This window comes from Phalacrocorax aristotelis, chromosome 4 (genome assembly GCF_949628215.1).
Source record: "Phalacrocorax aristotelis chromosome 4, bGulAri2.1, whole genome shotgun sequence".
In the NCBI taxonomy this organism is placed as follows: domain Eukaryota; kingdom Metazoa; phylum Chordata; class Aves; order Suliformes; family Phalacrocoracidae; genus Phalacrocorax; species Phalacrocorax aristotelis.
In genome coordinates this window covers 48,034,958-48,052,149 of record NC_134279.1, presented here as the reverse complement: position 1 = coordinate 48,052,149, position 17,192 = coordinate 48,034,958, and the positions used below count along the sequence as shown (strand labels likewise).

Sequence of the window (17,192 nt, the reverse complement as noted above, 5' to 3'; positions counted from 1 at the left end):
TGCTAGGAGTCAGCCTCCTGGTACCTTCAGTTGAAACCTGGTTTAATTCTGAGATCTGTGATAATGCCCAAAAAAATGCTGGCCAGACCATCCTGTGCTAGGAGATCTGATGGCTTGCTTCAGGGCTTGGTCCAGCGTAGTTCATCCAACAACTGTTGTTCACAGTCCATGAGAGACCAAACAGCATGTATTTGACTTGGATTGACATATCAGCTCAGCTCTGGACTTTGCCCTTCACCAGTCTTTCATTCTGCGTGTTACATAAGTTTGTAGTCTAAATCACAAATCTTCTATCTGGGGCTTTAAAAAGTCAACATTTTTCAAGGGAGCAGGGGGAGAGGGAGGCCCTTTTGGTGGTGGCTTGGCATGCTAAGAGCACCACAATGCTGACATGTGAAGTATAGAAAAAAAACCTTGGCATTGGCCATCTTTCCAGAGTATTCTCTGATTTCTTGTGAACTTTGGCACTGGTCTCCTTCATGTCTCTCTGATTCACATCTGCTTTCATCTGCTACTTTAGATTCTCATCTGTGCTCGCGGTATCAGAGCGCTGCCATATGCTGTGACGTTGCTCTGTGTCAGTGTAATGGAGGCGCCTGTCTTTGGCTGGAAAATTTTCATTGCTTTGTCCCAGGCTAATTCTGGATCTTCCTGCAGCATCTTGCTAAATGTCTTTTTATCCCAGATCTGAATTATGTCTCCTGTTAGAGGTCCACCAAGCTTCTCAAAGGTAGCTCTTTACCTCACACTAGTCAGATTCCCTTTCCCCTTTCTTTTTGTGCTCAAAACCATACTGCTACAGGTCTAAATTTCATGAGGCACCTTACTCTTAATTCTTTTGTATAATGTTTCACAGTTGGCTTCATCTGCCTTGCTTAACTGAAATATCCTACAAAATGCTTTTTAGTTGCCTGTTACCAGAAATCAAGACCGATTTCTGATTGCCTTCCTTTTTGATGGGACTCAAGGCTTGTAGGCAAGACATAGCTTAAGTCTTCTCCAAGACAATTCTACTGGTTTATTTTCCTGAGTTCACTAAATGCTGAAAGCCAGGACTCTGGCAGAGACCTGCATCTTTTGGTGTCTGAGCTGTACCTGCACAGCACTAGGACTGGTTTTGCAGCAGCCTAACGAAGACCCGTTTCCCTACAAGAGTGACTTACTTTTGCCCTCTCGCTCTGCAGTTCAGTGAGGACCAGAGAAAAGAAAGCAGGTGTGATGGCTCAAGATGAATCGAGCTGTGGAGAAGGTGTGGCTGGATCGATGTATTCTGGTTGGTAACACGGTGAGCTGTCAACCCCTGGAAGACGTTGATGGAACTGGTAGGTGTTTTCAGCAGGGCAGCGTATTTTATTCAGGAGGATCTCAAGGAGCAAACCTGGATTATTTTGACATTTCAGCGCTGACAAATAATATCAATCCACCTCCAATCGTGCCTCCTTATTCTGTTTCTCTTGTGCTTTAGGTAGTTCCTTTCCCTTTTGCAGGTAGGGAAAGAAAGAATACTATTAACCCAAACTGTAGTGTAAATCTGATGTCTTGGGAATTACTTGAGGTGGGATGCCTAGAAATATTGGCATTTCTTAATTTTCTGCCAGGTGTTTCTTTTGATCTTTGCCTTGCACCTAGGGACTCTCCTGGTAAGAAAGGTGTGGTGATCTTTAGATTGGCTTGTTTACTAGCTTTGAAAGTCACTTTTAAACTAGGTACTTAGCCTTCTGCTGTTACTCAAGAAACTGTCATTGAAATTGGGAGTTTTAGCAGAATACATATTATCAAGATTGAGTCAGTCTGAACTTTGCATTTTCAGATAAAATAGAAGCATTTTAACCTGAAATTTTAACTAAAAAGTCTCTAAGTGTAATACGGGATTTTAAGAACAAATGGGTATTTTTAAACCTTAAACGTGTTTAAGAAAAACATTGTTTAAGAATGCCATTATGATATGGTGCTAAAACAGCTTTGGGGCACCTCTGCCTGCATACTGTCCTGCAGACATGTGGATCTCTGTTTTATATGGAATTGTAGCATCATTTACAGGGGTTTTTTTTACAAATAATATAATACAAATAAGCTTTACAAGCAGTAGATATGTATTCTGTGTTTTAAAAGGATAATTGAGTTAAAATTGTGTAAACCGGCACGACGTGCATGGTTTTCCTCAGCAACACGTTGAGAACACTTTGGTGGCTTGGGATAAAAGCTGTTAGAAGGATTTCAGATGGACCAAAGAGCCACTGTCACTGCCAGACAGCTGTGCAGGGGCTCTTCCAGTCTTTGACTGGATTGTGTAAACCATGTCTGATCTGGTTAGCCTTTAGATATATGGACCCACCTATAAAATATTATATTTATGTGGGCCCTGGGCCAACAGTGAGAAGCATGGGTGAGTTAGCATGTTGAAATTTGCAGATGTGAATACTAATGTGCAAGAACATGGATGTTTCTATGTGTTTTTCATTGAAAACTGTGCTTGCCATAGTCCTGGGAGACCCGAGGTTTTTGTTTGGGGTTTTTTTTGTAGAATCCTGTGCAGGTTATACCATTATTGTGAAAATCAGAGTTGGCTTTTGTAACCTTCTCCCTTCTTTATTAGGTTATCTGTTGCCTCAGCAATTCTCTCTTGAATAACCTCTAATTATCTGTACCAATGGGAGCAGAGCAATCCTATTTTGTCCCCTGAGGGCACCTCAGCATTTGTGAATGGTTAACTGATCTCAGATAACTTGCGGGAAGCCCAAGCCAATGACATTATTTTAACCTTTTACCTACATAACTTTTCCCATAACAGCTACAGTTCTCTCCGCTCTATCTACCTTGCACGCTGAAGAAAAGGTTGAGGTAGATTCCCAGAAAATACATAACACTTGTTACCTGCAGAATACTATCTTCCCAACACATTATTCTGCAGTTTTTGCTGCTTAAGAAACTGCAGAGACGACCACTTTAAATAGTTTTGCAGTTTACGGATGGGTACATGTTGCTCCAAGATGCAGTGTCACAACAGGGCTGGCAAAGACAGCCTGAAAGAGAGTATGTATGGGCCCAAATTGCTACAGCAGTCTGATGAAATGCTGTGGAAAAAGCGGTGTTGCAAGTCAGGCAGAGGTGAGCCGCAGGCATGGCGCTGGGAGTGCGTAAAGGACGAGTCCAGGCCCCAGGAAACTGTGTCTACTGGAGCCTCAGAAGGCACAAAGGTCACAAAGGCTGCCTCAAGTGTGGGAAGCCATGCCCTGTCCCTCTTGCCCATGGTGCTGGTGACCCCAGGAAAGAAACCCGGCTCAGCCCAGTTTTGCAGATTTAATGTGATCTGCGAGGTCAGGATGCACCTTAGTTGTCTTTTACTGGTTGGTGTGTTTAAAGCACGTCTTGCATCCACACAAAGCTTCATGGACCTGATCTCCCCTGCTCACAGAAACTGAATAGGGGCTGATGGACAGTCGTGGGAAAGGCACCTGGAATATCTTGGCCTCTGCACACATAGGCCATGGGGATGTGGCCATAGGGTTTGCAGGGACGTTTCCCAGGCGGTCTGCCTGCACAGCTTCGTGTAGGTGTGGCTCTTGGGCACTTAGCCCAAGCCTGTGTTTTGGCGGAGCACCGTGCCACCAAGGTGTGCTTGGACAGGTGTAGGGCATGAAGAGGTAGAGGGCCACCAGGTGGCACTCAGGAATCTGCAGTGGGGTTCCTGTAACAATGCCATCAGTAGTGTTGGTGCAAAAATAACATTAAAATCTGTCCATTTTTTTGTTGCACTGGAAACCAAGAGAAGGTGATGTGCTACTTAAGCTAAGGCAGCTGCTTGCAGACTGCAGTTGTGCTAATAACATTTTTATGGGTTGGTAAGAATGGCAAAAAATTGGAGAAATTGAAGTAATTTTGGCTTCAGGGGTTTTTTTTGCTGAAACAGAGATCCCACAATTCTGCACTGGCTTGAATAAAACACTCTTTTTTGCTCTCACTCTATTTTAAAATTAAATTTTGTTTGAAAAGGTACTTTGAAATGACAAGCTGAACTCCTGTATTGAAAATGTCAAAAGAAAAAAAGAAAATGTAGTGGTGAGTAAATGGTGGAGGCCTGAAACTGTTGAAATTAATGCAAATTTACGACTAGTCTTACTGAGCTGCAGGAAAAGCCACAATGACCTACAGACCACGGGTTTGAAATCTCTGTGTACTGAGCCAGGATTTAAAACAGTAATTGTCCAGATGAAGTTATTTTTAGCATGAAGGCTGTTGCCTTCAAGGAATACTGCCATTCTGCTTATCCATCTTAAGATTTCCATGCAGTTTTCTCCTTCCTTTCCACTTAGCCTGAGGACCGGTAAGACAACTGAGTAAAACAGATACTTCAAAACAAAATAGGAAGGAAATATCTCTCTAAAGTGAAATGTTCTGCCATAGGTGGCTGAATTGTTGTAATTAATTACTGTAGCACCTAGAAGGTTGCTCTTGGACCAGGTGCTGATAGGTTCTGAGCAAACAAACATTCCTACCCCAAAGAGCTCAGTCTGGGTCAAAGGCTAAAGGTGTTTTGGCAGGGTAGAAGGAAACTGAGAAGCTGTAGTACAGCTTCATTGATGGTGGTCCCAGCAGACCAAAGGGTCTAGGGAAAGACTAAAGGTCTTTCTGAAGGCTTTCTTAGTGTAGCAGTGCATTAAGAAAGCATTAAGATGGAAGGAAGGAGGAAAATACGGAAGCACCTCAGAAAGGCAGTGACTAAGTGTGATGTCAGTAGTTGGGAGAGCCTAAAAGGTCTGCATTGGGAGATTGGGAGGGAAGAATAGCAGGTTTAGAAGCAGGGTAAGGGGAGGGGAGCTGGTGTGAGCTACATCTGTCCCTCAGATGGGATGAGGTCACCAGTACAAGTAAGGAGTTAGAGAAAAGAGCCGTGTAACAGGGAGCAAAGGCTTTTAAGGATGTAGGGGCACAGCTGGTCCTGTTTAACCAAGCAGCATGGAGGTGCTGGGAGTGAGCTCAGGGACATGATACCTAGCTAATATACTGGGCCCCAGCACAGAAGGAGCAGGTGAGATTTGAGGCTCCTTTTAGGATTTTTTACTTGCCTAAGGAAGGGCCCTGCAGAAGAACTACATTTGTAGCTGCTGGATTATTTTGAGGCAAGTACTGATTCTTGCTCTGAAAGGATGCTGAGAAATTTTGTTAAGGGATCTGAATGCTCTTTTTCCTCTCTTGCTTATGGAATAAGCTCTGACAGATGGATTTTGGTTTTATTTGCTGGGCGGGGGGAATGTTGGGAATTTTTTGTTTTGCTTTGATGTTGAGTACTGGTGGCATTTGTTGTCCTAGGCTGGAAGTGAGATCAGCCCCTGTGAAGATCTGGTGACATGGGAGGATGAAAGGAGAATTGTAGGGAAATAAATATGGTTAAGTTTTCTTGGATTAAATCAGCAAGATCTTGTGCAAAGAGGACTGGTGGAAAGGCATAATGTTAGAGGCAAGGGCTAAACTGGGTGAGATGGTGTCTCTGGAAGAGAAGACAATACTGTTGTGATGAGAAAGACCATCCTTGCAACAAGATTCCTCTCAAAGATTGTAGCATCAACCCAGGTGACAGGTGTTGATGAACTACTAGGGCTGGTTAGCTAGACAGAAGTTGAAATAAAAGGGAAGGGAAAAGGAATCAAAAGCAGAAGAGGATACAGAATAGTGAGAAATAGCACCATGCTAAAGGATAAGAGTAGGTGAAGCCAAGAAGAAAAAGCCAAAATATAATCATTGCTTGCAAACCAGATCTCACAGGATGAAGGAGTGTCTCAGGAAAAACCTTAGGGAGCTGGTGGCCAAAGAGCAGCTATATGTTAGATGAGGAATTGGGAAGGAACTGTTTCCAAAGGACATCTTAATTCAACACCCTTCTTTTGAATGGAAGAAAAAAAAAAAGCTGTGAATTGAATGAAGTTATGATGATGATAAAACATACAGCTGAGGGATGGGGTGGTTCCTCAAGCAGAAAATGGAATTGCTGTGGTTGATTGCAACAAATTAGGAAGACAGAGGAAGAAAAGTCTTGAATCAGAAGGCTGGTGGGAAAGAGCTAGGTGAAGTCCAGGTAATAGCACAGCAGAGAAGAGATTGTACAGGGCCACATGAGGATGATGGAGGTAGTGGGGATTGCAAGCTGCAGCAATACAGCAGAGACTACCCACCTCCCTAAGTCTGTTATCCCTTTCTTGGGTTTGATCCAAGATGAGAAGTGTGAGAAAAATTAGATACTATACTGGATTTTCGGGTCAGGGTGTATTTCTCTAAGTCTAGCTGCAGGGCTTGAAGGCAGAAGCCTTGTGTGTGATTAAGCATCCCTTTCTTGACTCATTTTCAAATGCAGTGATCCTCTTTCAGCCAAAGTGGGTTGGGTTTTGGTATAATTTGTGATCACTTTGGACTTAAACTGCAAGCAAAACAATGTCTGGTTTCCAATTTGAGCTCATGGTCCATAGTGCAGTTTTACTCACTCTTAAGTTTTTCCTGCTCACTTGTCACTCTTAAGCAGAACAGATATTTTCCTTTTGTCTCTCTGAAACCATTCTCCTATGACTGTTCAGGGAATAAAATAAATGTGTAGATGCCAGCTGTAAGATAAAATATACCTGTGGTGACATGTAAGAAAGCCCTACCGTTGAGAACACATACACTGACGCGTCACACTCAGCTTTATTTGGAACCAAAGTAAACAAATAGACTTATGCAGTGAATTAGAATTCATTTTGCAAGAATACCCATATAACCATTCCAAAAACTGACTTAACAATGAAAAAAGATACAGAGAATGATAACAACCTAGCCTCCCTCTTTCCCAACCTCTCTTGAGATGAAATCTGATTTAATAAAATAGTATCTGCTAATACATAACAGCGCAAAAGCTGAACTCCTTTGTGTGAGCGCTCTGCTATTGGTGCATGATGTGATGCCAGCCGAACTATTCTTAAACAGTCACAGTAACATCCACACAGGAGAGTTGTACAGATTTATCAAAAGAAGCCGATTTGAAAGCTGTTTTGGTCTGATGAATTTGATTTCTTTGTGCAGACAAACTTTCAGTTTTCATGCAGCGGTATGTCTGTTTGCACCATACTGTGTCAAAATGCTTTGAGAGTGATAAGTACAAATGCATGTAAGCGTAATATTAATGTCACACCCAAACAACTACGAAGCCAATCAACAAATTGGGAAAGGTGATCCCTTTTGAAGACTGGAGCAAATACATGGTGTTTCTGTAGATTCTGATACCAGTTTATCAGAGTACCTCAGCACTGTTAGGTAGTACCAGCACAGTGGTCTGCAAAGGAGAACTTGGTTGTTACTTGATTTTAGAGAAGGGGAAAACTGATTCTGAGTGTCTTGGTCAGGAGTCCTGAGATAACACTAGGGCTCAAAGTCATACCCGAATTTCTGCCTGTTTATAGTATGTTAAACTATTTGGTAGTACAAGGAACTGAGCTATCTATTCTGTCATTAGATGCAAGCAAAGTTGACAGTTGCCCAAGGGTAGGCAGATGTGGGTGGAAAATTATGTCCTGAAGAAGGAGTTGGGGGACACTTACATTAGGCAGATGGACCCTCCAAATCTCAGTTTATGCCAGCAGGGAGGTAGGGGCATTGATGGGGAGGCAAGTTCATTGTTTTACCCTTCACTCTTCTTCCCAGGTCAGCAGCACCATATATATGTATTTTGCAGGTGATGAGGAAGGGAACAAGAATAGGCTGAATACTGTGGATGTGTAAACATGCAAAAAGCTGAGCTAGACCATGGCCTCCTGTTACTGGGTTCAGGGAACTCACTTAGCTTTAGTACTGTGAGCCTCTCTCTGAGACAACAGTGTCTGTCAGAGCCCTTCTGCCACCACTGTACAGTTGAATTTTGACCCCTCCAAAGGGGAGAGCAAGATGTGCCATTCTGCTTCATCCTCAGAGCAAGCACAATTCAGCTCTGCCTAGACTGCTGAGAAATACTGAGTGCTCAGGACCAACCATGTACGATTGGTACAACAGGGCTGCCAGAGCAAAGTCAAATCTCTGGCTATACGCAAGGAAACAGAAACCCTTGGACTTGCAACACTGGGCTTCAGTACTGTACTTAGGAGTAATAGTTAGACTACAAACTTAAGCAGGCAGAAAATCCATGACTCAGACAACCTTAGTTAGTGGAGCTCAGGAAAAATAAACCACGCTTCGAGGTATTGCCTTTGGGAATGTTTGTAATGGCTTAATCTGTGTGTTTCAAAAGTCAGGCAAGGCATTTAAATGGAATATTTGTTTTCTGAGGATATTCAGGATCAAAAAGAAGACATGAAGCAGTAAAATAACTTCATAAAAAATATTCCTAGCAGGTATGCAACATAATATAAAAACATATCACCCAGTGTAACGTAAAAGTTGTCAATGACTGGCCATCTTTTCCCCCTGTACTCGGCACTGGTGAGGCCACACCTCAAGTATTGTGTTCGGTTTTCAGCCCCTCACTACAAGAAAGACATTGAGCTGCTGGGGCATGTACAAAGAAGAGCAATGAAGCTGGTGAAGGGTCTGGAGAGCAAGTCTTATGAGGAGAGGTTGAAGGAACTGGGGTTGTTTAGCCTGGAGAAGAGGAAGCTGAGGGGAGACCTTATTGCTCTCTACAGCTACCTGAAAGGAGGTTGTAGTGAGGTGGGTGTTGGTCTCTTCTCCCAAGTAAAAAGAGATAGGACAAGAGGAAATGGCCTCAAGCTGCATCAGGGGAGGTTTAGACTGGATATTAGGAAATATAACTTCACTGAAAGGGTTGTCAGGGATTGGAACAGGCTGCCCAGGGAAGTGGTGGAGTCACCACCCATGGAGGTATTTAAAAGACATTTGGATATGGTGCTTGGGGACATGGTTTAACAGTGAACTGGCAGTGTTAGGTTTACAGCTGGACTTGATTTTAAATGTCTTTTCCAACCTTTACAATTCTGTGTATTCTGTTTATTAGAGGTCCCTTCAAAAGCCTACCATTCTGTGATTGTGTGATACTGTGATTCATCTTGCAACAGAAAAATCCCTTTCAACACAAGCAGATCTCAGGACAATGTAAGCAGGTTTCATGACAGCAGTAGGTCAAGAATAGAGACAATTCCCCCTACTACTCTGAGACTGTTATAATAACAGCCCAAGATGCTAAAGTTCAAGGCTTTGGAAGTGGCCCATGCCTCATTTTATCTACCATTAGTTGATCAATGCCATCCATTGATAAATCTGTGCCACCCTAATCCAGAGTGGATCAGGAGAGCCAGGTATCACATGCTAGCTGAGCTCTGCTAGACTACAGAGTAGTGAGGCCACCCCAACCTTTTCACTCACTGTCCTGGAGCTGATGGCAGAAGTATTTGAAAAATTTACGTGATGGATTTGATGACCTGGGTGAAGTATCATATAGGATGTATATGCATAAAATCTATGGATTCTGATGATTCTGTAATGAGAGAGAGTGGCTTGTAGATGAAACATAGCCAAATGAGAAGTGTGCTGGAGGGGTTCCATCACAAAGTCTCCTCAAAGCCTGTAAGATGTTCTCCATGAGATCAGGGTTGGCTGTAGGTGAGTACCCTGCATGGGCAGCAGGGGAAGGTGCACTGAGGTCATGGAGGCATAACTTGTTCCTTGTTCAACTCTGTAAGCCTCTTTCAGGGCTATGAGAGCCGTCTTGTCCTTTTTGCAGACTCTCTTCCTCCTGATGGCTGAAGGGGCAAGGTGAGACCAAGCAGCTGACTGCTGTAAACAAGTTCTGTGAGCCAAGCTAGGTAGACTTTGCCTCCCATGGCTTGCCAAGTTGATGCTCAGTAGCTGTGAATTAACTATGGGGTTGTAATGAACTCTCTTCAGTTTTCAAAGCCGTGAGGGGCTGTGTTACCCTTCAGTTGTACCTGCAAGTGATCCTAGAGGAGGCTGGGTAAAACTGTAATTATGAAATTGCCTACAGGTTGCTAAGTACAGATGTAGCACAGACAAAAGTCTTCAAAGCAATGCCTAAATGTCTCTCAGTCATGCTTAGCCTTCAGTGACTAAAACCCCAGCCACATTCCCTGCCATACATGTGTATGACAATTCTCATGCTCTCCCAAACTTGGAACAAAAATAACTTGGAGGCAAAGGGTCTCTATGTGTTAATTTGAAATTATTTTCTCTACACCTCTTTGTCTAAAAGCTGTATTTCAATCACGTAAATTACACCAATAAATATTTTAATGAAGTTAATATTCTAGAACCAAGTGGTTATTACAACACTTCTGGGAGGGAAAAGTTGCTTACTTGAAATTCAGAGTTAAGATCCAGTTTAAATTGGTGGTTCTGCAGGTGGGAGAAAAGGAGGGAGGGCAAGACTGGGTGTAAGACAGGCTTAATCAGATTTGGATTCAAATCAGATAGCAGTGTTGGAGCCCTTGTGGCACTGCCTTGTGTCAGTGCTCACAGCTTTCCACGGTGATATTGGGAAGGCATGCACACTGGTTCAGCACGGCTCAAGCAGTGCCAGTAATAGCACAGCACAGATCAGCTGAGGACATGCAGCTGCCTTTCCATCCACTGCACTAGAGCAGCTGACACAGAGTTCATGGTGCCCATGCACTCTGATGCCAATATGAAAAGAGGAGGGGACAGTACCTGAGCTAGCCCAAAGCCTGCCACTGGAGTGTTAACTTGTCACAACTTCTCCCAGAAATGTGACATAGCAAACCTTAGGCTGCCACCATCTGATGCAAGGCAATTTTGATTCAAGAGCAGGAGTTGTGAAATTAGATTTATTGTTGTGAAACCACAACAATATCTATATAGTCTAATACCTAGGGTGGCGCCAAGCTGGTGTTATGAAAACCTTTTGAATAGTTTGTATGGAAACAGAGATGGGATCAATGTAGAGCAAGTGTTCTTGCAGCTGCTGGGGCTGCTTCTCCACCGCATCCAGTCCTCGCTGGGTGCAACAGGTGGATGCCCAGCTACATGCAGGCCTGGACAGGGATAGAGGGCACCCCTTGGGTGTCCCAGGTGAAGCAAAGCTGGCAAAGATACCCTGCTTCAGGGAGTGTTTCATGGGTGTGCAGGCTCTGCCTTTTAATTGCCTGTGATTTCCAGGATTAGGCCCTGGACTCTGTTCTTGGTGCCTTCAGTGAGAGCATGACTGCAATAATTCACCAGCAACAGTGGCCCTGGAGAGCTCCCTGTATTATGGCCACAAAAGCAGTACAGTTCTGTACGTCACCTGCATTTTAAATGTATATCTGTGCTGTACTGACTCTACAGAAACCAAGGTGTCAGGTAAGAGTGTGTGATGTATGAAATGCAACTGCAGATGAAAGCTGCAGTGCAGGCAGACAGAGGAAAAAGCAGGTAGAGCCTCTTTGTAACACTGAACTTACTTTGTCTTTAGGAGCCAGGAGGTTTGGATATAATATATATAATATATAATACTGGCAAAGAACTTATTTTAAAGGACAGTCATCTCTGTGACCTGTGTTTTGTGAATGAAGCATAGCTCACTCAAATGGCAAATCAGCAATATGATTTTGAATTAAATAATGAGCAGCCAGTTGAAAACAATGTTCAAAAGTATATAAGAGGCACAGAGCATGTGCGGCGTGTGGGGTGCACTTGTATGCTTGGGCATGCCTGTGCTGGGCATGGACAGGGGAGCAAGGAGCAGGGAGGGACAGGCTTGATTGGGTGCCAATAATGGGCTTGATTTCCAAGCTTTTCATCATGAAGCCTCTTCCAGACTGAAAACTTTCCCGTTCTTCCTGTCTAAAAGCAGATTTCATGGCAAAACAATTCCAAAACTTTGGCTGTCATCCAAACATACTTGGAGGTGTAGTATTTTATCTGCTCGGCAGGCTTCTTTAATTTTTCCATCATGCAGCCAAGATCTTGCTGTATAAAAATAATCCCCAGTTCGGCTTTACCCTCTGAGATAACTTTTCCTTGGGAAGGAGTGCTATAGGAAAAAAAGCGCTTGGCCTTAGTGAATCTGGGATTTCTGTAGACTGCTAATAGATATTACAGAAACATCAGTCTGAATTTTTTTTATATATAAAATATAATATATATATCAGATCTATATGTGTGTATGTGTATATATATGACTCCTAATAGGAGTTTAACAAACTGATGATAAGTTCCACCCCAAAATAACAGGTGACTGATATTTACATAAATTTCTGTGGGCAGCGGATAGCAAGAGTCTTCCTTGTAGAGGCCTAAGTAATTTTTCAATATTCTTGTTTATTAAACTGTAGATTATTACACACCTTCATTAGAAGCAATAATAATGATGTGTGCTTGTGGGAAGAAAAGACATGTGATGGCAAGCCCTGTGAAGTGAAGCTGCAAACTGTGCTGTAGCTACTTAATTTTTTGGTCTAGTCTGCATGTGTCTTGAATAGTTTTCTGTTTAAGGGCAGGATCCAGAAACCCTCATTCATAAAAGTAACCTGACTGCAGGCGTCAGGATTGCTCCCCATAAGCTATACCGTCCGCAAAAGCGGACATACCCTGCACATACCCTGAAATTAGAGCAGATTAGTTAGATGGTGATGTATTGGCAAGTACATTTTTAATTTGTTTGGGTCTTCTCAATTTGTTTTTGGATTCTTTGCATTCAGCTCCCTTGTTCATCATTAAAAGATGGGGAGAAGACAGTGTGGTGAGCACAGCCTTGCAGGGCTGAGTACTGGGGGACACGCCTATACCCTGTACGAGCTTAGACCAAAAGAGTTGCTTCTGCGGCTACACCCTGATGGTGCCGGGCAGATGTTACATGTTTGCAGTGAAAACAGAAAATTCCCAATCTTTTTTTTTTTTTTTTTTTGGATGGGTGTTGACAGGAGGGGAGCTCATGTCACTAAAACAAACAACAGTATAGAAGGATTTGAAATCACTTCATGCATGACTTTTTCTGGATGCAGATTTTATCTCCTCCTCTAACTACGTCGCTCAGAATCTCAGTTAGCTTTTCCGTCTGTTTTGCTCACCAATTACTTTGCAAGGCCTTGGGCTTTGATTGGCAATGCATGTTGCTTTCAGAAAGCAGTAATAGTTGAACAGTTGCAGCGGTCTGGATTACAGGCATCTACATTAGCTTGTGTTGATGACTACTTTATTTTGTAAGTTCCTATATAGTGTCTGTCCTTTTCAACGACTGGCTGTGGGGAGACTGTTTTGCTTTCAACAGGGTGGTTTTATTTTCTGCAAAGCAGTAAAGCTGAAATGTGTCCGCGTCCAAAATTCCTCTGGGCTATCTTTTTTATAACCATAGCATTGTTGTAGCTTGCACTAATGTCTCCTGGTGGATTGTACCAAAAAGACCTTTTTAGTGACATTCAGAAGATAATAGCTCTTTCCCGCCCCCTCTTCTCTATGTTTTCCATCCGGCTATAACTTTGTCACATTCAAAAGCAGATTGCTGGCTGTCCTATGACAGCAAGCTTGACTGGGTGAAATCTCTACACTTGACTGGGTGAAATCTCTACACTCACATTTAACCAGTGTCTTTGCTTTGCAGATCTTTGTAAACGGAGGATGTCAAGTATGTGAGGAGCTGCCAACAGTTGCTTTGTAGTTACCTGGGGGGATTTTTAGAATCTCCTGAAGGATGCGGATTTTCAGTTCATGATGATGTCTTTCTTCATTAGGCAGTTTGTGTGTTTTTAAAAAAATAATATTTCTGTTCAAACTGAACATTACTCTTATTCTGCTTGTGAGAAAACCAGCTCAGGAAGCAGTACTGTGTCTATAAACTAAGTTTACATTTACTTACTTTTACTTCACATCCTGTGGGGCCACTTTTGGCTTCCTTCCGTCTTTCCTGCCCACCCTCCCCCATATTTTTCAGGTCAATTTCAAATCTGACACTTTTTTTTCCCCAGGATTCTCTTGTTCCTGTGATAATCTCCGCTGTTCGTCCTGTGTGTCCCCTAATAACGTCTCAAGCCTGTTCCAGTGGTGGGACAGTTGTCCATGGAAAGCCACGTAAGGGTCTGGAGAACCTCTTATCACACAAGTGGTGCCCATGTTTTTACCCAAACCTTGCATGTAGGAGTCCTTTTACTACTGTTTTCACCTGAGCTTTACAAGGTCTCCACTACAACCTTGTACGACAGTGGGTCATTAAAGGAAAGTGATGCTGCTTATTTAACTCTGCCTCCTTCTGTAATTTACTCTTCCTGAAACTCCAGAAGGTCTTCACTCCAACCAAGAAGTTTTTCCATAGTGGATTAGTGTAGGATGGAGGCTTTACCCTGGAAAAAGACTAAATTTTAACAGGTTTCAAGTATATCTCAGGGTGTCCAAATGAGCTTAAATTGACTTTAAAAAAAAAAAAAAGGGCAACACAAGTGATACCCCGACCTTCAAGTTTACAGCAAAAATTAAGGACAAAAAATAAATGTCACCACTGGGGACATATTTCTGTTCATCAGTTTGAAGGGAGAATATTTCCTGGAGCTCAGTCCTGTTATCCCAGGGTTTTGTAGGCACAAGGGGGAATGCAGGTCTGAACTCCAAAATTTGCATCTGATCACTCAATTACTGTTAACTCCAGAGAGTTTTTCTGACTTTATGCCAATGTATCAGACAGATCCTAACACTAGTTCTTATTTTTACAACTTGAAGGAGCCCCTGATCATCTCATCCCTGGCAGTGTGCAAACAGAAAGCAGAAAAGAGAGTCACTCCCCTCCTCAGATAAACTCTGACCTAATTTGGGCTAATCCTGGGAAGGGTAAGTGCCATGAAAGTGACTGGGGAGCTTCGAGGGGAAGAAGAAACAGAAGAGCTTTGTGTGACAGTCTGATGCAAGTCAAAGCTTAGTCACGTATTTGCTCAGCATTGATGACATTAGCCGCTCTACATTCAGCCTTAGCTTAATTCCTTCAAATATTGTCTTGTTTTGGAGGTTTTTTTGATGGAGAAAGATTGGATAAAAACATCAGCTTCAACACATAGTTCTGCTTAAAGTAAGCAAAAATCTCCAGAGCGCAAAATCCTGTCCTGCCAGTAGTTTTTGCCTGAGTATGGATATTGTAGACCTTTTCCTTCACAATTAGAAGAGTTTTTTTTTTTTTCTTCCTTCTGTTATGATCACCATACAGAGACGAATGAGCACGTTTTGTGCCCTGGCTCCAATTATACTGAGGTAATACTGAAAGGTTGCGGAGGGCACAAAGGTCCGAGTATTGTTTTAGAAATGAGACGTCTCAATGTTGATGTATTAGTAAGCAGGGAAAGCCCAAGGGTTAAGTTCATGACTTTGCCGTGCACTTGAATGCGAGACCCACTAGCTTTGATGCTGAGTAAAGACTGTGATTCAGGTTGTGATGTCCCTATGTAACCAGAGTGATGGAATAAACCAACTACGGATGTTGCTATACTCCTTGTACAGCCCTGTCCAACTGGACATGAAGTCTGGGGACATGGAGTACACAGATCAGTGTGTTCCTTGATCTGTATTTTACTCTCTAGGTAATCATTAATGTGAACGAAACAATAGACAATGTGCTTCTGTCAGAAGAGGATGACAAAATGTGGTTCCGTGTAGTGGACTAAGAAAACTGGCCAGGACTGCCAAGATTAAGAACCAAGTAAGTAAAAGGTAATTCCGGCAGGGGGGAGATCGTGACCACAGACTCATGGACCACCTACCCAAGTAACACCACCTACTCAAAGGAAAACAATGGGAAAGGACAACTGAGTCCGCGCAATAATTTACATGTGAAGCGAGCAAGTTTGTGCCAGTCACCAAAGCGAAAAATACTGAATATGTATGGATAAAATTAATATGTATATTTTTGGTCTATATAAATCCCATGGGAAAGGTGTGTAAGGTATGCACGTTAGGGGGAGCGATCCCCCGTGCATCCGGCGCTGTGAATAAAGAATGGCTGCCTTTTAACACTACATTGGTGTTATGAGGTTTATTCCTACATCATTTCTAAGGATGTCTGCAAGAAAAGAAATTCAGGAGTTTGAGCTGTGAGCAACAAGAGAGTAAAACAAGTCTGAATATTGTTTTATCACTTCTTGTGTTCTTGAAAAAAAAATTTATATTGGGAAATGAGTAAAAGAGAACATTCAGAGAATAGGTGGTGGTTTCTTTTTTTTTTTTCAGCTAGTACACAAGAAGTGACTTTAGCACTAAATGGAGTTACAAAAATATCAGCTGCAGCAGTCCATCCTGAGTAGAGCAGCACAGCCAAGTCTGAGGAAGGAGTGTTTTCCCAGGGCACGCACTTACCAGTGTGGGCATGGCAAGACTCCTTATTCTTTTGGGTGAAATAAACCATACCAGCTCTTGTCATCGTGTTGACACCAGGGACCCTTGCCAAACTGTGTTTATATGGGATGGTATCTTTTGCCACCTTTCCCTGAATTACATCAGGGAAGTTTTGCAACATAGATCTGATCTGTTTAATTTGAAATAGAAGAAAAAATCGTTGGTTTTTCAGGCTTATTCTCTAATAAGTAGGCATCGGAGTTACAGAGAACAAACATATACTTTTATCTTGCTACTTTTCATTGAAATCTTAGTAGCAGGCACAGAGGCAGAAACATTTCTAGGTTTTGCTCGTATTCATTTTTCTGTGTGGGCAAATCAGTGCATTTCTCTTTGCCCTCCTTTCTCAATCTGTGAAATGGAGATAACACTACTCAGATTTGAGATGGCTGGGCAGTGCCATTGCAGGCTAAATCCCAGGGCAGTTTCAGAAACCTAAAGAGTCAGCATCACTGTGACTTAGTTGGGAACAGTCCGGGTTTGGTCTGGGTATGTGTCAGCAGAAACGTTGACCTCAGCAGGGTAAATCTGAAACTGTGACTTTTCTACTAGTGATGATAACGCAGTGAAATATGAGGGAAGATCTGCATTGTTAAAGGAGACATGCTTTTGATGTAATCAAAGATGTAAGTGTCTTGTGGTTGGTTCTACGGTAGCTGAGATCTGAAAGGAAATTAGGAAATGTGGTTGTGAAAGAGAAAAAGATGTTGACCAGAGCACTAGGAGATGATTGTCCCCTTTTCTATAGGAAAACAGGAAATTGCTGTTTTCTTTAATGATTGGAAATAAGATATATTCAACGTCAAAGGGAGTTATTGAAAGTCTGTCTCAGTTATATCAACCTCTCTCCCCTCAGTCACACTCCAGCCTGCACTCTGGGCGGCCCTGTAAAGTTG

General features: G+C 42.6%; 1 long non-coding RNA gene across 2 annotated transcripts; it reads left to right on the top strand.

The window, feature by feature from the left end:
* The first annotated feature begins 339 nt into the window (after positions 1-339).
* On the top strand, positions 340-15,921 carry LOC142056459 (uncharacterized). 2 transcript variants are annotated; one of them, XR_012660354.1, is made up of 4 exons: positions 340-730; positions 1,185-1,322; positions 13,893-13,995; positions 14,638-15,921. It is a non-coding gene; the product is annotated as an uncharacterized LOC142056459 (long non-coding RNA). The 2 variants fall into 2 exon arrangements; XR_012660355.1 differs by lacking the exon at positions 13,893-13,995.
* The last annotated feature ends 1,271 nt before the right edge of the window (positions 15,922-17,192 follow it).